This window comes from Ursus americanus, chromosome 19 (assembly GCF_024610735.1).
Source record: "Ursus americanus isolate L20-20 chromosome 19, mUrsAme1.1.p, whole genome shotgun sequence".
NCBI lineage: Eukaryota > Metazoa > Chordata > Mammalia > Carnivora > Ursidae > Ursus > Ursus americanus.
The window spans coordinates 25084919-25105582 of NC_142145.1; the positions used below are offsets into that span (position 1 = coordinate 25084919).

Here is a 20664-nt window from a genome sequence, read left to right on the forward strand (position 1 = left end):
TCCCCATCCTTCAAGCCCCTGCTTATCGCCTGTTGCCTCCAGGAAGCCTTCCCCAGTTACCCCCTGCACTTACTGAGCGTACTATCCTGCGGCACTTAGTCTTGTGTTTTTGTTTGTTTGTTTTGTTTTAAGAATTTATTCATTTATTTGAGAGAGAATGTGCAGTGGGGAGAGGCAGAGGGAGAGAGAGCGAGCGAATCCCAAGCCGACTCCCTGCTGAGCGAGAGCCCGTTGCGGGGCTCGATCCCACGACCCTGAGATCACGACCTGAGCCGAAACCAAGAGTCAAGAGTCAGAAGCTCAACCAACTGAGCCACCCAGGTGCCCTGCTACACTTAGTCTTGATTACCTTGTTCTCTTTCTAAGATATGGTGGGATTTTAGGTGGTAATGGAGATTCTCACCCAGGTTCTTTGGCCAAACCACAGCTCCCCCCAGCTATGAAAATGGAGTTCTTCTTGAGCCCCTTTCTGATTTTATTTCAGACACTCTTACCCAACAATCGCCGCCCTTCAGGATTGTAAAAATGGCACCATGAACAGTCCTGCAGCGGTCACAGAGATTCGGAGTATTTGCCTCGAAGATGACTTATAAGCTGATGTGAGAGAATCAGTGAACCCCCGAAGGGCTATAGGACCCCCCCCCAGAGCCCGGGGCCCCTAGCACTAAGGGGGAAATTGCAAGCGTTCAGTTCGACTCGGTTCTTCCCAGCGACTTTAAGTCTGAGACTCTCTGTAATCAAGGTACTGGGTAGGGTGGAGAGGGGAGGGACGGGAGGCTCCAGAGACAAATGACTCGCGGTGGTACCTGCACTCCAGAGCCAATGAGCTGGTGGGGAGATGGCACCTGCCTGAGGAGCTCAGAGACCCTTATATCCTAGACTCACCTGTTGTTAAAAATGTATGTCAATTCCTTTGTCATTTGTGTGCATGCACTCTCTCTCTGTCTCTCTCTCTCTCTCACACACACACAGAGTGCTGAGAGAAATGGAGCAATCCTGGCAGGCGTCCTGCAGGAGGTGGGACCTGCAAGGATCTGAGTGGGGAGCCTTGAGGGTTGTCAGGGCCAGACAGAGGAGTGCTTACATGTCACACGGATACATGTCATGCTTCCTCTGGGCCTGATGTGCCTGGTGGGCTCTCTCAGGATCATTTCTGATGCCTAAGAGGGGAAGCTGCGTGGTAGAGGCAGACCTCTCTTCCCTAAGTGATGCCATGGAAGTTCCGGAGAAGAGCTCTGACTAGGTTTTCCCAAACCCCAAAGGTTGGGGGACACACTGGTTGACTAGGGACAGCCCCTTGATGCCTGCTGTCCCTAAATCATGAATAGTATCCCCTTCACTCTCAAAAGTGTCCCTGTTGGGAAAATAAAATGTATGGCTTCCCTACCCATGTTCCATGTTGGGTGGGAGTGGCCCGGGAAGATAAGACGCAGGAGCTGGAGGGGACGATTTCAGAAGCAGCCTTATCCCAGGGTGTCCCTTCTGCTGTAAGGGTCCCTGGTCCTCTTTCTAAACACCCACTACACCATCCGCATTTCATAGGTGTTCTTTGCTAGAGCAGGTCACTTACGTACTCGTCATCAGTGTGAGGCAGAGTGGACAGTGGAGTTCAAAAACAAAAAGTGAAATAAATCCCTTTCCCAGGGGATACAACTTTCCCTCCTGAGGGGGGGCTCGAAATGCCTTTTCTGTGAGAGAAAGAAAAGCTGGCATAAAGTATTCCGTCACAATGGCCACCAGGTGGATATAGAACTTTCTGGAAAACAGGTTTAGCCAGAGGAAGCAGAGGGAGAAGCAGGACTTGGGGCACCAGGTCAGGGCCAGGGGCAAGACCCAAGAGGCAGGAGACGCTGTCAAGGGGAAGCCTGCGGTCATCGCCTCCTCACTTCGCTGTCTGGAGCTCTGAAGGCCAGCATCACCTGTTTGATATCACTCCCAACACAGACTGACCAGGCCTTGCTCCCCCTGCCCTCTTTGTCCCCCTCCCAACACTTGCCCACTGTCAGCCTCAAAATCCCGGCTGCGCTTGGCAGGAGAACCAGGCAGGCCGGGCTGGGAGAGCCACCCCCCAGTGGGGCGAATTCCACAGCCCTTGTGTCCTCCTGAACACCATCGGCCAGTGAGATCAGGCACAGAGAACCATCTTGTCAAACCCGTGAGACGCCCCCACCTCACCTCACCCCTGCAGGGGAGGAGCTCTGCTGCCATGCGCCCAGCAGACATGAAGACTGAACATGCTTGCTTTCTTTTCCTTGTGGTAGAGAAACCTTTTCCTTTTTCCAAATGTGAACTATTATTTGCTCTTATAAAACTGAATCTTCTTGGCCTGCCCATGTTATGACTGAGAATCTCTTCCGCTTCACCAGCCAGAGAGCAGTGGGTAGGACCCCCCGCCTCCACCCCAGCGGGCACCCTCCCCCTTCCTACCCTGGCAGTTGGGCAGGGGGCTGCTGGGGGCCGGGGGGTGGATGTGGGCAGCCGCTGCCCTCTTTTTCAGCTGCTCTAGGCCATTCCCTGCTGGCAGACCTTGCTCAGATTTGCCCAGACCTGGGAACACTTCCCCGAGGCCAGAAAAAATAAAATGTGCGTGACTGAACAGCCAGGCCTGGGCCGGGCAGCCTGACCAAGGAGATTGGGCCTTTGATCCTTGGACAGGCTCTCCTCCCCTCCCCTGCTTCCCCAGGCCAGGCCCCACTGTTGGCTTTGGCTCTGGGCTCAGCCCTCCCTCCTTCTCAGGGTTATTTTAAGATTCGAGGCTAAGGTCACAGAAATTCGGACTTCTAAGGGGCCATCACCCCCAAAGCAATGACTGAAGGAGGATTCAGTTGCCTTAAAGGATGCCGTTCCCAGCAACACACAAACACACACTCCCCTCCTTTCTCGGAATCAGACCAGACCCAGCGGCTTGCTGCCCTGCTGTGCGAGGTGGGATGGGCTGGACCTTGGTTCCTGCTCTAAAAACACTTCCCGAGGCACCCCCACATTGGACCCCAGGCTGAGTGCCTTCATCCTGCTTCGACCTCCCTGCTGCCCGCCCAGGATGCTTAGGGGTGGCTCCACATACTTGCCACCCCTTTTCAGGACACACTGGCCTCTTAGTCCTTCCCGGGTCGAGCCAGGGCTCGTGCATCCTGCTAGCTGGGGACTCAGGGCCAAGCAGGCCAGCGTGTGCCAGGTGCACTGCGGGGGGGGGGGGGGTCCCTCAGAGATATGCTGTCAGGACTGCGGACGGTGGCCCCCATGACCAAATACGATGTCTCCCCCACGGCATGTTACATCTGCCTGAATTCTGCTGTTCTCTCTGTTCAGCTAATACTTTGCTGGGCTTGCAATCAGATTCTTTCCTTGGATGGGGGAGCAAGAGCCATAGAGATAATCACTATTTAATTCGGTAAATGTTTATCGAGCACTTACTATGTTGGTGTTGGAGGTGGAGGGTGCAGGAAAAAGCTGAGAGGAAGTCTGGCTTGTGGGCAGAGGGCTGAGTCTCTTTTTGATCCCGCTCTGGAAGGCGGGGAGGGTGAGGCAGGCACACGGTGGGTGCTCGAGAAGGGTCAGTGAAGGCTGAGTCACCGCCCAGTAGCCAGCGGTATCCTGGTTGCTGGGGTGCCCGGTCCTCCTGGCCTCCCCACTCGGCCTCCCCATGCTGCGTCTGACAATTTGGCTGGACACAAGACACAGTTGTGCTTCACATTGGGAGGACCGTGCTGATCTCTCGGGGGGACCTGGATGCCCAGGGGGTCTTGGTGATGGCCTGTGTACAGATTGGCCCTGAGTATTTGGTGTGGTTGATCTTTTTAAAAAAATTAATAGCCTTGATTTTTAGAGCAGTTTCAGGTTTACAGAAAAATCGAGCAGAAAACAGAGAATTCATATCTATCCTCTAGCCCCTTCTCCTCCCAGCGTCCCCTATTACTAACATTTTACGTTAGGGGGACATGTGTTGCAATTGATGGGCCGACGTCGATACATCATTGTTAACTCAAGTCCATAGTCTACGTTAGAATTTACTCTGTGTTGCACAGTTTTATGGGTTTTGAAAATGTAGAATGACGTGTATCTACCATTGTAGGACCATAGAACAGTTTCACTGCCCTCAGAATCCTCTGGGATTCACCAGTTCATCCGTCTTCTCTTCCCCTGGTGACCACTGATGTTTTTACTGTCCCTGAGTTGGCCTTTTCCAGAAGGCCATAGAGCTGGCATCATCTGGGGATGTTTTTGTCTCCCTCTTCGTGGAGCTGACCTGCGGGGGGAAATCCGTTCTCACGGACTACACCTGAGAACACATGGATGCCGGGCCCTGTACCACGTGTTCCCTCTGTGTTCTCATTTCATTCTCACTTCACCCCTGTGAGGTAAGAAATAGGCGCTGCTATTCTGCCCATTTGGCTGGGGAAATCTGAGGCAGAGAGAGGTTAAGTCCCTTGCTCAAGGTGGCACAGCAGGGTCAGCCTACCTCCAAACCACAATGCATGATGGCCTCCTGAGAGCTACAGGGCCCTGCCACAGAGACTGTGACCTTGCTGTCCCCAAGGGCACCCCTCGTGGCCTCTACCCCTCCCTGTGAGGCTCACCACTCAAGGCTGGGAGGCACCCGAGTGTCATTGAGGGGGCGGAGAGGGCAATCTGCTTGTGCTAGCCACCATCCGGCATCAGAGAGCCCCACCCCAGCCACGCATGCTTGCTGCGGGGGCTCAAAGCGAGCAGGACACAGTCTGAGTCTCCCTTCCCCCCAGTTAGGGCAGGTGTATGCAGGCCCGAGCCTGGGAGCCTGGGGACCCGGGTTCTGGTTCTGGTCTGCTCTTATCCTTGGCATGACGTGGGGTGAGTTATCTGCACTCTCTGAGCTTCGGTGCCCTGGCTGTAAATTGAGGGGTTTATAGGGCTCCTTCAAGCATGGACATTATATTTTTCAAAAGCCTCGGGGCGCCCGGGTGGCGCAGTCGTTAAGCGTCTGCCTTCGGCTCAGGGCATGATCCCAGCGTTCTGGGATCAAGCCCCACATCAGGCTCCTCTGCTGGGAGCCTGCTTCTTCCTCTCCCACTTCCCCTGCTTGTGTTCCCTCTCTAACTGGCTGTCTCTCTCTGTCAAATAAATAAATAAAATCTTTTTTAAAAAAGCGCCAATAAAGACCCTCAGAAGAACAATGCCAGCGTGTGTCACCTGCCCATTGTGAGCGTGGTGGCAGCTCCTAGAAGACAAAGATTAGTGCGGACTGGGGGGGAAAAAAAGATTTCATTAATTTGCATCAGCTCTCGAGGCAGGCAGCGTCTCTGCAGCCCTTCTGATGAGAGGAAGGGTGTTTACTGACAAACAGAAAGGCCATGAGAGGTCAAGGGCATGTCTGCAGTAGGCTCTGACCTGTACCCAGTCCAGGGTTTGCCCCTCTGGGGCATCCAGGGCCACTGTGGGCTGACACCCCCAGGCATTGGTTCATTTTGGGCATAATGTCCCACAGTCCCCAAACCATGCTGTCCTCTGGCTGGTCGCTTCTGGGGGATGTTGTGCAGGCTACGTTTCCTACTAAACTCACAGGCCATGCAGGAACAGTGGGGAAAGGTGCTACTTATGAGAAAGGTACTCAGCTTTCCTCTGCCTCCGCGTTCCGGCTCTCAACCGTCCTGGAGGGAGTTTGCGTGCAGAAAACACACCTTTTTGTGTCTGCATCCCCAGCGGGTAGTAGAGACCCCGGGATACAGCAGGTGCTCAATAAATGAATCACAGCTCTCCTACCTGCCTGACAAACAAGTGGGAAAATATTCTTGTAATCAGAAAGCATCACCCAGATAGTAGTTAATATTAACTTATACTAACACTAATGTTAATATTAGTATTAGGTCGTGAGTCACACAGTTCTGATTCATACGTGGTCTTCGTGTTGCTACTAAAAGCCACGAGCCATCTGGAGGTGGGAGCGTGGGCAGATGTGGGCCTCCCACCTTCTGGTGTCTGTCAGAACTTGAGGCAGATAGAAGAGGGGATGAGGAGGAAGGGAGGGTTGTGGGACAGCACGGTCTGGTCTTCCCATGGCAGCAGGCTGGAGCCAGACCCCTCTGTTTCTTGAATGTTGCTTCCTTCTCGCCTCGGGGAGAACCAGCAGCATCTGCCCGCAGAGGCCTGGCTCTTGACAGACCGTGCCAGCCAGTCATGGAGCCAAGGGCTGGGGAGACGGAGCCTGGATGCTCCCCTTTGGCCCATTTCCAGCCATTCCTGGAGATTCGAGAAAACAAGTCATTAGTCCGAGTGTTCCTTAATGATCTAATGAGGGAGAGTGAGGCAGCCAGATTGTCCAGTCAGGGTCTGCGAAGGCACCTGAAATCATTAAGGCCCTTCTCCTGGCTGCTGGGGCATGCACCCCCACCTTTGCTACCCAGAGGTGCTGGGCTGTCCACTACCTGGGAGGATGGGTAGGGCTGGGGGTGGGGAGTAACGGTTCCCTTGGGAAGCTGCTGACTTCACATGCTTACCTCGTATCATAATTTTATTTTAAGTTGGAGGGAGCTTAGCGCTCACTCCTTCCTTTTACAGATGACGAGATACAGGCTCAGAGAAAGGCAGAGGCTTGTCCAGAGCTCTTGTGGGCCTCCTCTTGCCTCATGAGCCTGGATTTTTTTCTCCCCTTTTTTCATTTTTTTCACTTGTAACACTGTTGTTTGAGGTTTGAAGGCACACTCCAAGAAAAAACTCAGGACACTGAAAAAAAACCAATCCACACTGTTTATTCACTTTCACTTGGAGAAGCTGTTAGCTCTAATGACCTTTCCAAATTAATAAAATCTGTAAATGCTTAATTGTTTATTGGACACATCGAATTACACCTCTAAATGGCTGGAGGCACCTGCCTGCCCGCCTGGAATCCGTAGCTTCAGGACTCTCTCGGCAGCCTGCAGACATGTTTTCCACCCCAGGCAGGGGTCTGTGGTCAGATTCCCTGGGAAGGGAAGCAGGGCGGCTGTCCCTCCGAGAGCGTTGAGGGGATGGCCCGTCGAATGCTCAGTCCTGAGCTAGGGTCTATGGCAGGCAAAAAAGGTTAGCGACAGTCCCTGTCCAGGGATCCTGGCGGGAATGTATCAGGGGAGGCAAGACTTCTAGATGTGAATGTGAGTTCCAAGGCAAGTGCTGGATTGCAGTCTGCAGCATTCAGAGACCGCGGGATGGGGAGCATCTGGAAGGCGTCATGGAGGAGGGAGAGCTTGATGGGGGCCCTCTAGAAAGAGGAGGAGCAGGTGGACAGCCCAGGAAGGGCCTTCTGGGCAGGGAGCATAGAGGCAGCAGAGGGTAAAAGTGAGAGTGTGTCCTCAGAGCCTACGCACCCGGAGGAGGACACAGGCAGGGGACATGCTGGGTGGGACTGGTTGGGTGGAAGGAGGCCACGTTCTAGAGGGGGATGGTGCTTGCACTTGCGGAGGTGGGTGTGAGCAAATCCTGTTTCTCAATGCTCAGCCACCTGCATCCGACGCTGTGCTGAGCCAACACCACGCTGACAAGCCATGGGGCTCCCTGGCCCAGAGTCATACTGTCGACTGAGTCCTGGTGGCAGTCTCCATGGCTGAGCTTATGGATGACACAGGCCACTTTGACTTCCAGAATGAAGATGGACCAAAGTCTTGTAGACCGTGTATGTTGTACTAGTGGGAAAATGTAGGTCACAAACTTCACCGGGTTAACCATTTTTAAGTGTGTAGTTTAGGGGTGTTAGGTGCATTCACGCTGCTGTGTGGCCATCACCATCCGTCTCCAGGACTTTGTCACCTTGGCACACGGAAGCTCTGTCTGCACTGAGCATTACTCCCCGTCTCCCCTCCCCGCCGCCCTTGGCCATCTCTAGCCTACTTTCTGTCTCTGTGACCACAACCGAAGTGGAATCATACAGTATTTGTCCTTTTGTGGCTGGCTTATTTCACTCAGCATAATGCCCTCAAGGTTCATCCCTGCTGTAGCATGTACCAGAATCTTCCTTTGTACAGCCGAGTAATATTCCACCGTATGCGTAGACCCCATTTTGCTCATCCATTTGTCTGCCAGCTGACCCTTGGGTCGCTTCTGTCTCTTGCCTCTTGTGAATCATGGTACTGTAATCATGGTACTGTGATCATGGCTGTGCAAATATCTGGTTAAGTCCCTTGCAGGAGGATTTTGAGCCTTTTTAAAAACGAAAAAGTGCTTCGGGCTTTCGAACGATCAGGGCTGACCTCCGGGCTCTTGCTGCTGTCACTCCGCAGAGAGCGGCTCGCCAGCCTGCCGTCTCCCCTGTGCTAAGGCTGGTGCCCTGAGCAGAGCCCTGGATTACACTCTGCCAGGGACCCAGACCGAAGGCTGGACTCTGGCGCGCACGGCCGTCCGCACGGCACGCCGAGCGGCTTCGGTCTGCGTGTTAGCCGGCTTCGAGCCTCTTTGCCTTCACTTCTTATCCTGAAACGCATCAGTCGTGCTGAATGGGTCCCTCGCTGAGGTAGCAAGAGCTTTGTGCTCTCGCTTGGTGCGTTCTTTCTCGCACCTTCTAAAATGTCTTTAGCCACAACTGTAAAAGCCAAGGGATATCACTGGTGCCTCGTTCTCCCTTCTTGTCCTCTCTCCTCCCTTCCCCTGCTCCCTCCAAAAACCCGCGTGCGCTGCTGGAGAGCTAAAGGGCATCCTGTCTTGAAGCATCACTACCTCTGGGCATTAATTGCCTCTACAGATCCCAAACTCACTTAAAGCGCATTAAAGTGGTGACACAGTCAGGCAGAAAGGCAGGGGAATTCACAGTTCAGGTTGGCATTGTCATTAACTCAAGTCTTTGGTGTCATCTCCCTCCCGCACCGAACGTCCCGCCTGGCCTTCCAGTCAACCTCCGCAATGCATTTTCTGGCCTTTGTGGGTGTGTGTCAGCTCTTGAACATTATTTAAATGTAGTTGGGGGCCCATGCATGCAATTACCATTGTGTTATTATTCAGAGCCAGATTGTTAAGATTCAGGCAGCTGTACAAGGAGATGCCCTGTGCTGTGAGGTCCAATTTAGGAGGGCCTTCCGAGCCGGCGCGCGGGGTTGCTAGGCAACCCCATGCTACAGAAGAGGAGGCCTCACTCCGGAGTGGGAAGAAGCCCAGCGCCTTCAGGGAATTGGAGGCAGTGGTCAATCTGAGACTGGCATGGCGCCTCAGAGGGGGAGGGAGGCGTGTGGGGAGCCAGGGGCGCCCACCCAGCTAGTACACGATGTTCCTGGGAGGGGAGAGTGCGGTGGGGAGTGAGGAGGAGAGACGGTGCAGAAGCCCGAGGTCAGCCAGAAAACTGCCAAAGGATACCAGAGCAGATGCTAATATGCTTCTCCATCCCTTTCTTCTCTTTGCAGGAAATGAGCAGGTTTGCAGGGAGACTGCTGGCCTGAAATTTAAGAGGAAGGCGTCACTGCTTGTGAGTATGAATTTTGCTGTTTTAGGTCTGTGGTTTGACACTGTTCCTGGGAGTGGGTGGGTTTCCCTGTCTGGGGAAGGGAGCTTGACCTTGATGGAATCGGCTTTTGGTTCTGGAAGGTGTGTCCGGCTGGGTGGGGCTGGACCCAGGAATGCGAGGCTTCCTTGGAGTGGAAGGTGGAGGGTTGGAACCCAGTCTCTGCCCTCCTTCTGGCTCTGGAAAGACAATCGCTCCCTTGTGGTTGGTTGGTGTTTGGGGGAGAGCAGGACTCCTGGAGGATAAAGGAGGATGTGCATTTTTTGGTCCTGGAGCCATACCTAGTTTGGACACTCTGAGTTTGCTAAATAGGTTGGCCCTATTTAGAACCGTAAATTCTCATACAGACCGTTTAACAGTGTGTTCAACTAAGAGCAATCATACAACCCAATCCACTACTCCAGCTAAGAATATTATTAATTGCCAGGTGCCTGGCGCTGTCTGCAGGCCCTGAGACATAACAAGAGAAACAGTGGCCTAGGCTCTATCACGGAGGCGCTTTCAATCCAATGTGGGAGGAGAAAAAACCTGGAGATGAGGTTATTAAAGACCTTTAAGAATGAGCGTACGGGCCACTCTGTTGCACACACCACAGCCAGAAGGGCTGATGACAGGAGTGGTTAGGGCATACTTCCTGGGGACAGAGGGACTTGAACTGGAAGAGGCTGATGGAGGAGGGAAGCCATTCCAGGGCAGAAGCAACAGGTGCCAGGATGGGAATACCCCAAGGCCTATGTGGAGGATGTCGCAGACATGGGTCTGAAAGGGAGGGAAGAAAATGCTGGTAACGTTGGGCTGGACCAGGTAGTGAAGGGCTGGAAGTGGCCTCATGAACAGTCAGTGTGCAAAGAATCAGGACGGAATAAGGTTTCCCTCATTTGTGTAAATAAAAGTGAGTTTCTACCAGTTTATCTGTGACTCATGTGAAAGTGGCTACATGGATTTTTCACCAAATTTGAGGTTGTATTTGAGGTCAGTACAGACTCTGGATACATTATAGGAAGTTCACATTGGGGATCCTCCCTAGATCTCAGAAAGAGAGAGAGGGATGGCCCTCTCCAGACAGCTGCAGCTGAGGGCCATTGGAGGCCCATGAGATCAATGAGGAGGCCCCCTGAGCTCTAGGTGGACAGTCACCAGGACAGTGCTCCCAATGTCCGCTTGCTTTTCTCTGGAGCTGCTTCTCACATACGGAGCTCGAGGTACGATGGTACGAGGTACGATGCCCAAAATGAGGGGCCACTGAGATTGATTTATTCGACGAAGGTTAATTATTTCTTCCAAGCAAGCAGGGGAAGCTAGCATGTCCTGCGTCTCAAGAATCACAAACAGTATTTATGTGGCATTACCAGCTTGCAGCACGCCTGACAGTGTCATCTCGTACGAGTTTCACAGAGGCTCTGTAGCTACTGCCGTTTTGCAGGTAAGGAAGCCAAGCCTGGGAATAAGCATTTCTCTCGAGTTCGCTGGCCAATAAGGGATAGAGCTGACGTTCGTGCTGACTCTCTGCTGCACGTGACTGGATATTGGATTGTGGGACAGGCTTGCTGAGTCTGCCCCTGCCTCCTGCTCACTCATCCTGGAGAAGAAGAGTATTCGTGTGGTCCCACAGGGGTCTGGTGGTGGGAGCGCTCTGATCCGGCGGGACAGCATTTTGCTGTGCTGGCTTTCTTGCATTGTGTTGACTGGTGAGCTTGGGCCAGGCAGGAAGGGGGCTATGGTTCTGCCCTCGAAGAGGAAGGCTCATGTATATTTCTACCACCTCTGGAAAGATACAAAAGGGCTCCATTTGGAGCTGTTGCTTGGCTGATTTAGGTTGGGTTCCCTGGAAGCAGAGCTTGAGGCAAGGATTCAGGTACATGTGATGTATCCAGGGAGTGCTCTTAGGGAATACTTGTCAGGGAGAGAGGAGGATGTGGAGGGCCTGTGTCTTTCCTTGGCTTGATCCATGTGAATTGCAAAGCACCGATGTCCGCAACCTGGCAGCAAGGGGCAGGCCTCGAGTAACCCCACATTCACCACCGCCTATTCCCAGAATGCTGCTGCTGGTGTAACCTCCAAGGCATGCCCTTGACCAAGAGCAAGGGTCTGGAGAACATCACGGGTGCAAGCAGCTGGGGAGGAGGTGTCCCAGCCAGAAAAGGGGATCCGAGTGGGGCCTCAGTTGCATCTACTCCCGAGCCTGTGAACGTCACTATTGTGAAGACAGCCAGAAGCGGTTTTCACCTGACGTGGCAGTAATGTTCATTGTAGTAAGTTTGCATCTTAAGAGTATAGGTATTAAAATAGACATCATGCGTATCAAAGTCTGTTTTCACTGAAGCAAGTATGTGTTTTTTGACCTGTCATTTTATTCCTAGTAGGTCATACAGTCCCATGACTCTGAGTTCAAAGGTACCAAAAGGTATACTGTGAAACGTCGCCTTCCCACGTCTGTCCCCAAGTAGCCTGACTCCTCTCCTGGTGACCACCAATATTACCAGGGTTTAGGGTTCCTTCCCGGGGACGGTCTATGCACACCAACAATGGTGTGGTGTAGATTTCAGAGTTTTGCTAAGTCGGACACAGTACAGTAAGACAAAAAAAACACACACAAGACAAAACTCAAGAGTCAGCAGTTGGGGCTCATCCTTCTGGAGGAGTCGTGCTAAAATGTGCCTTTTCTTTGGAGAGAGACGGCAACCCACCAGCCGGCTCTCAGCGGAATGTTCCGAGTGCATACAAACTTGACGGACATTTCCCAACTTTTTGAAGTTACTGTATATACAATCGATGTCAGAATTGCAAATCAGTACTACTTCCTCATTACGGCAAATCACCTATAAAGAGTTTGAGATGCTGTATGACAGCCCTTGAAATTCTCAAATATTTAAAATAATGTGGAATTTTACTAAGTTCACTACTTAGTTCCAATTATTCCAGTCTCACTGCATTCGTTGCCTAATGTCATTTGCATATTGTTTGATGACTTCATGTGTCTTGTTGCCCATGTGCGTGGAGATGCATCTTGTGAGCTTTCGTCACAGCATCAGCACCTGGTGAATTTTCACCGTGGTTTTCCTTTTATGGAGTCACTACTGTGATTTGGAGTGCTTTCTCAATGTAGGAGCTGTTCAGCGATGGAGTCCCCTTGGTCGGGGAGCTCCCTGTCCTAGGAGGTGAAAGAGTAGCTGGGACAGGTGTCTACAGAGTTACATAGGAAATCTACCCGCGGTGCTGGGCAGGTTGACTACTCAGGTCCTGTCGTAGCTGAGCGTCTGGTGTCCAGAGCTTCATTCTCATTATTGCCTTGCTAGGCTGTTTACCTTATTTGAAATCCACGCCATCGTGCTCACACTGTGTGAGCGTATCTTCCAAATTTTGGTTTCACGGGTGCTGTCTAATGCCTATAAATGGCCAAATAGAGCTGACTTTGTAATCTCATAGGCCCGGCGTGTGTGTGCGTGTGTGTGTGTGTGTGTGTGTGTGTGTGTGTTTTCTTGCAAGCGAACTCCCTCCTTTCAGTTCTCCTTCATGTTTACACTCTCTCTGAGGTTGCCGGAAAAATCCTCTAACTTGTGCCTGACCTGTTTCAGACCTGAGACAGATTTTGGTGCCCCCTCCCCCCATGAGGCAACGGAAAAAAAAATCTCATTTCCGTCCAAGAAATGGAATCATTATCTTGATTGAAATAATATCTTTCCTCAACCTGCAACCAGATAAAGCATCAAATTGGTGGGGTTTCCTTATCACTGCACAGAGTTTGCAGGACACGGAATAATGGCCTGTCAGCTGCCTCTGGTGGGCGGGTTCTGCAAGGCAGAGCCCGCAGCTCTCGGCCTGATTCGGATCATACAATGTCTGGTGCAGTGTACAATAATTCCATTAATGACATAAGTTTCTCTATTAAAGTGAGCAGGTAGTGTGGAGCCTGGAACAGCACGAGCAAGAAATGCAACTACTGCTATTCTCGCGGTAGTGGTTTTTAATTAGACAACATCTAACATATATGGGCAATTGTGGGCGTGGCCAAACACTGTAGATGTTTATCTACTCCTAGGATGTGAGTGTTCTGGAACCTGGTGTCCACTAGGCCTGAGTTTCCCAGGACTGCAGCCAGAGTATGGGGGTGACTGTGCTTGAGAAGGAGGGCCGGGTCCTAGTTTGGGGTGGATAGCCAGAGGCCACCTCCCAATGCCTTTGGGAAGGAAATTGAAAATGCTGTGGGCAGCGAGACAGGGGGTCTGGGTTCGGGGGCCGCCATCTGCTCATCGTTCAGAGAGGGTTATGGGGGGGTGTCGGGAGAAGGAGGTGAGGCAATGTTTGTACAAAGTCCAGGATACTGGCAGTACCTCCAATCCTCCCTGTCCCCCACCCACTGAGAAGGGCGGTGCTGCTGCGTCCCAGGCATTTTTAAGGGCTTACTCTGTGGCAAGCATGTGCTAACCCTTTTACACGCATCAACTCACTTAATCCTCGCAACAATCCTGTGCGATAGAAAGTCGCATTATCTGTTTTTGGCCAGTGAGAAGGAAAAGAGAGGTTAAGTAACTTGCCCAAGGTCACACAGCCAGTAAAGGAGTGGAGCTGGGATTTGAAGCCACGCTGTCTGGTTGGAGCTCTTGAGAACTTAAAATAGAGCATCGGGATTAAATAACACAGTTCAAACACTTGGGGGCTTTCGTCAGACCTTAAACTATAATCCTGCGATGGGGAGAAACATCTTTGTGATGTTCCAAAAGGTACAGAGGTGGTTCCTGAGATGGAGGTGGGAGGTTGAACGATATTCTAGCCAAGGGTCCTGCTCTTCGGCCCCCAGTAGCTCTGATCCTCTCTTCTCCTGGGATCCCGCAAAGCTGTCCCCAGAGGTGTGCACACTGCACAGCCCCAAGGGAGGCAGGATTTGCCCCATTGAACTGCCCCCTGTCTAGCCCTCCCCCTGACTTCCTGCAGAGCCCTCCTGGGCCCTTGGGGCTGCGCTGTGGGCCAAGACTTCCCCAGAGAAGGAACCCACCCCCCTACACCTGCCCCATGCCTGCTTCATTCCCCTCATTCCCCAGGCACAACATAAATGAAATGAAAGCCCCTATCTTCAGAATCTTGTTTTCAAGAGGAGTGCTGGCCTGTCACTGAGCGTGCCTGATTACCATGGTAATCACCAGCCAAATGGAGTGATTATATAATACATTTCCATCAGAAATATGAACAGGTGTGCAGAGGAAATCAACATTTATCAACAAGATAGGTCTTGGGAGATTAATAGCGAATTTAGGATTGCTCAAGGAAATGAAAGAAAGAAGAAATACCTTCATTTGCGGTCAAGGTCCTTCCAGCCTTACCTCTGACCATTTCCTGCATGCCTCCCTCCCACCCAGCCTACTCACATTCCTCCTTGCTCTTCCCTCTTCTCTCTCCTTTCCAGTGCTTAGCCATCTGTCAAGTACCACCTCTTCCAGGAAGCCCTCCTTGGTCTACTCAGCCTCTGGGAAATTCTGCCTCCTCTGACCGGCTGCAGTCCCCACACTGAGCTCTGTGTATTCTCTCTCGCTCCCAGCTAGCTGGAAGTCCTCCCTCCCCCCCCAAGGGACATAGTTGGTCTACTTTGCAGTCAGGGCCACCAAGAACAGAAGCCACTTAGCCAACTGCTGGGGGCTCTGGTCCCACCCACGGTTCTCAAGGCCCATGAACTCGCCCCCCCACCAACATCCCTAGCTAAGAACCTCACTGTCTTCCCAGGGGCCTGATTAAAAAGGCTCCCACGATACCTCTGGGTGACTGAAGAGCCCAGAGTACTGAAAGCCAGATTTCTGTGTTCCTTCTAAAGAAATGAAATGTGTTTGCATTGTGGTATTCCTTTCAGAAATGAAGGCAGCAGTGGGGATCCAAGAAGACATACACAGCAGTTTTGATTTCTAAGCCTTGGGGCCCCTGAGTCATCACCCCCTTCACCCCCTTCCAAACCCATTCTGGCTCTGGATATGGGAAACCGCGCTCCCGGGACCAGGAGGGGCCTTCCCGCTCCAACCCTGTGCAGGCCCTGGGCTCTAGGGAGCGGGTGGGGGGGGGGTTCCAGCACAGGGTGGGGCCGAGGAAGAGGCCGCCTGGCCCTGGCACACCTCTGCTGGGGCTCGGGCCTGCAGGGGTCTCGGGCGCAGCGTGTCAGGGGTTCTCCGTCCCTGTGTGAGCGGGAGGCAGAAGGGCTTGAGGGAGGCCTCTGCAGGAAAGGCCTTCTTCTTCCCTTTCAAGTAGGACAATACATCAGATAAGCTGCCAGACCCGCTCTGAGGACGACAGAGGCATTAGCTAATATTTTGATTTTCATAGAATGAATGATAAAGAGCCCCGAGTGTCTCTCGGAGCTAATTTTGAAGAATGTGATCTGCCACGTGCTCCTCTAGTTGAATCGGATTCCTAAAGAGTTGGTAACAAAAGGTTTAACCAGGGAAAAAAGGCATTCCTCCACCAACTTTCGCTCTTTTAGTTCTCTTCTTGTAATGCTTCTCGGGGAACAGTAACTTAGGGCAAGATGAAATAAAGTCGGGGCAGGAAGCAGTGAGCCTCGGGAGGGGGCTCAGGTGGCAGCTCTGGCATTGTTCTGCGGCGTGAATGGCTTTGAGGTGGGTCCCCTCACTGAGCTTGGTAATATGGGGCATCGCCGGTGGACAAGCACCAAACACATGGACAGATGGACAGACGGATGGATGGAGAAGGCACTGCCTCCCTGAGGCAGGGCCCAGCAGGAAGCAGGTGGCACCCCCAAAGTGGGTGGTTTGAAGAGAATTGAGTCCAAAGGCCAGAGCAGGATAGGGAACCCAGCGGACCCTGGGCAACACCCCCAACACTGGGGCACAGCCCCTGCCCTGGGGATGAAGGGGCAAGGAGAGGAGGGATGCTGGAAACAGACACTGAGGGTGCGATGGAGGGGGCCATCCTACCTGGGCTGTGCCCTGAGGCCTACCCCTGAGGACAGGGAGACAAAGCATTCAACACCTGACCTCCCTCCCTCCGTCCTCCCCTGAGGCTCCACTGGCTTCCAACAGGGAGGAGAGCAGAGGGGGAGGAACCCAGAGCCGTGGTGGTCCATAGGGGTCAGTCTCCAGGGCACAGAGCTGAGCGGACAGGGAGGAGAGTGGGCCTGGAGGGGCAAATGGGGACAGTGGGCACAGTGACTCTTCTCCAAGTGACAGACCGGGGCGGGGAGGGAGGCCCAGCATCCTCGTCGGGACAGGCCTGGACTGAAGGCCAATTTTAGGGTCTCCAAGAAAGTCCCGCCCAAAGAAATATGCCTCCTCCCCAGCCTGTTCTTCAGGGGTCACTGTTCGTTTAACCAGAACAACACTAGTACAAGGAGTTCCCCTGGAAGAGGACAGATGGGCCATTCTGAAATGCCACATCCGATCCCACCCCAGGAGAAGGAGCTGAAGGTGGGGACTGGGGCAGCCCTAGCAAGGTGCCGGGAAGTGTCTAGGGGTGGGCCTCAAAGGGAGGGTACAAGCCTGAGGGTAGGCAAGGGAAAGCGTGTGTCAAGGCCAAGAGCACCAGGGCACCAAGTTCCCAAGGCCAAGGCAGGACAGGGGGCCATCTGCCTACAGAGCAGTTTGCCAGGGTAGCCTGGGGCTAGCCCTACACCATTTGCTTGTCCTGGGTTCACGGTCCTGCTGGACCCACCCATGGCTCTTGGACCGGCAGGCAGCTCCCAGCCCTGCACCCTGCAGGGGTTCCTGCTGATGAAAAACGAGACAAGTGAAGCTATAGCTCCCTGATCGGCCCCAGAGCTACGCACTTGCCAGTGCAATGTGTTTTAGTTGTCCAACAGTCCACGAGCTGGGTGTCGCCCCACACAGGAGGAACAGAGACAGAGAGGAAAGTCACTTGCTCAAGGCCACATTTCCCAGATGGCTTGATTTCACAACTGCCTCCTGGCCTGGCTGCCTGCCAGCGGTCCCCTGGCCCAGGCGAGTCTGCACCTGCAGAGAAGGGATTGTCATCCAAAAGTTGGAACATACATTTGAAATTGTTTTATTTGGAAATAATTCCAAATTGCAGAAAAACAACAAAAATAAAAATAATACACAAAGATGGCTTTTATAGCCTTATATCCTAGACGCATCTGTTGTTAAACTTTTATCCCACTGCCTTTATCATGTATGCTTTCTTCCTATCATGCACACACATGCATGCGTGCACACACACACACACACACACACACACACATACACACACACTCGTTGTCTGAACCATTGGAGGGTAGGTTACCCCTAAATATTCCAGTATAGGCAGGCAAATTTGCCTGTGCGCCGGGATAAGCAAATTCTATGACATAATCATAGCATGGTTGATCAGTAAACGTAACATGAAGGCCCACATGGATCTAATTTACCAGTCTACCATTTGTATTCCAGTTTTGTCCGTCGGCCTCCTGATGTTCTTTAGAGAGCACATCGCCCTCTAGTAGCGGATCCCGGCTAGGGGCGGGGGTTGCATTTAGTTGGCCTTCTTTAATCTGGAACATTTTCACCGCCTTTCTTTGTCTTTTATGACTTTGACATTTCTGAAGCATACAATGCCCCCTTCTTATTTTCAATAAAATGTTCCCCCTTTGGGGTTTGTCCGATGTTTCCTTGGGGTGAGATCCGGGTTATGCGGTCTTGGCCAGAATCCTACATAGGCAATCTCGTGTTCTTCTTAACGCCATCACATCGGCAGGCACTCCTGGTCCTCACTGGTCCTCACTGGTGACGTTAATATTAATCTCCAGGCCTAAGTATTACCTATTTCTCCACTACATGATAATTGTCTTTGTTCTCCCTTGAAACTAGTAAGCAGTCTACAGAGAGACCCTTTAAAACCAGGCAAATACCCTGATCCCCGTCAGGTTCCCCGAAGGGTGGCATCCACTGATGTCTCTTGCCTGATCCAATCCTTAACATGATGGTGGCAAAATTATGCTTGTCCAGCTCCCACGGTACCTCTGTATTTACCAGTCGGCCCTCGGTGTTCTGTGGTAGCATGATCTATTTAGGCAATATGCATTTACCATTATAAGCAGTAAAAGGGTGTTTATTTCTCTATTATCCACGTGGACTGATGAGTTCCTGTTTTTCCAATAGTTTATTATTTCTCCCCATGCTCAATTATTTTGGTGCATAAACTGCCCCAGACTTGACCGCTGGGAGCCTCTACAAGCTGACTCCCATGATATTTGGAAGCACCACCATCCCTATTTCGGAGCACTTTCTTACTTTCTGAGATAACAAGAGGTTCCAGGCTCCTCCTGTACCTGCCCCGAATGAGCCCTGCAACCAGTCGTTTCTCTGAAATGCCTGCTTCCTTTTAGTGGGGAGTGGTGTTAGAGGCCAAAATCTGGGCTCTGGGTGTGCCCACTGCCGCTGAGTGTCTTTGCTTCTTAGCCCTTTCAGGGGACGGAGCTAGGAACTACGTGCATGTATGTACACATGCATACACATATCCTTCGTACATATGCATGTGTATACACTTATGTATTCATATGCTACAAATCACAGTCCTCGCTAATACCTCCCGTTCCACTCCACCCCTGCAGGGCTGCTTCTTGTCTCCCCCCATTCCATATTTGTATGACCTCCTTCCACAGCGAAAACCTCAAAGCTGTCAACACATTCAATTGTTTGCTTAATCCTCTGTAACATCAAAAGTCGCGTCAGGATGGCTTCACCACCACAATCGACAAATCTTCCCTTTCCCCTCCCTCCCTGCTGTGTTCATAAATAGCTTGGAGGAGTCCTTTCTTTCTTTCCTTGCCCTTCAGTGTGGTCAGAGGATTTATTTGAAATACAGGTAGGTTTATTTTTTCCAATTTGTTTTCAGGTTTAGGGATTTTTTTTTCCCCCTTCCCATTCTTACTGGTTTAAATTTTTTTAAATAGGTAGAATGTTAACACACTTTCACAAGTCAGAACTACACAAAAAGGTAGACTAAGAGATGTGTCACTCTCTCCTGCAGTCCTGCACCCCACGCCCCCCTGCAGGGAACCAGCTTCGTTCTTCTGTGCTTCCATTTCTATTGCTTTTTGTAAAGACAAGCACATTTTTATATATGTTTTTTAATTTTCCTTTTTTACACAAAAGATATATCATCTATGCTTTTTTTATACTTTGCTTTCTTTATGTGTTCAATATTATCTCCTGGAAGATACTCCATACCAGTTCATAGAGGTCCTTCCACATTCTTTTTTATAGCTACACAGTACTCCACACGCCACCGCTCGTGCCCCCACTGTCCTCCGGGTGGCCGTCAAGGTGGTGTCCTATAGCTTACAATTCCAAATATTGCTGCAGGGCTCATGCATATGGGTTTCAGATACTTGGGAGTATATCCTCAGGGTAAATGTCTAGGAGTGAGATTCCTGGGTTCAAGAGTAAAGATGTACGTAGTAGTTTTGGTAGTTGTTTCCAGAAAACTCTCCGTGGGGTTGTACTGGTTTGCTTTCCAACCGATTTCCTCACAGCCTTGCTGACAGAAGGGGATATCAAATTTGGGAATTTTTGCCGATCTCCTGAGTATGAAATGGTACGTTAGTGTAGGCAGTTTGGAGTTGCATTTCTCTTATGAGTGAAGTTGAACATTTTTTCATATGCTTAAGGATAACTTTTATATTCCTTTTGTGAATTGCTCATACTTTTGTTCATTTGCCCATTTTTCTGTTGGGTTTTTGGTTCTTTGTCTCTTGATTTTTACGACTATACACAGACACAGACACACTAGTGATATTATTTCTTTTTAAAAAATAAATTTATTTATTTGAGACAGAGAGACAGAGAGAGAGAGCACAAGGGGTGGGGAGGAGCAGAGGGAGAGGGAGAAGTAGACTCCTCACTGAGCAGGGAGCTCGATGCAGGGGTTGATCCCAGGATCCTGAGATCATTGACCTGAGCCAAAGGTAGACGTTTAACTGACTGAGCCACCCAGGCGCCCTAGTGTTATTATTTCTTTATCTATGATATAGGTGGCAAATATTTTCTCCCAGTTCATTATTTAACTTTGAAATTACGGCGTTTGTCATAGAAATTATTTTTACTTTTATATGGTCAATTCATCAATCTTTTCTTTGATTGCCTCTGGATTTTCAGTCATAGTTAGAAAGCCTGTTTTACATCGAAGTTATAGAAGAATTCACCCACATGGGAACACAATTTTTAATGACTACTTACTATTTCACGGAAAAGAAAAATGATCATTTTTATATAGAAGCTAAGAGGTGAATTGGGACTGCA

General features: G+C 51.3%; 1 protein-coding gene across 1 annotated transcript in view; it reads left to right on the plus strand.

Annotated features, from left to right (window-relative positions):
- Positions 1-20664, plus strand: part of ZBTB7C (zinc finger and BTB domain containing 7C) — a 343127-nt gene that overhangs the window by 181971 nt on the left and 140492 nt on the right. The window contains exon 3 of the mRNA XM_045790028.2: positions 9336-9397. The gene's annotated coding sequence lies outside the window, so the exon portion shown is untranslated. The remainder of the gene's footprint in view (positions 1-9335; positions 9398-20664) is intronic.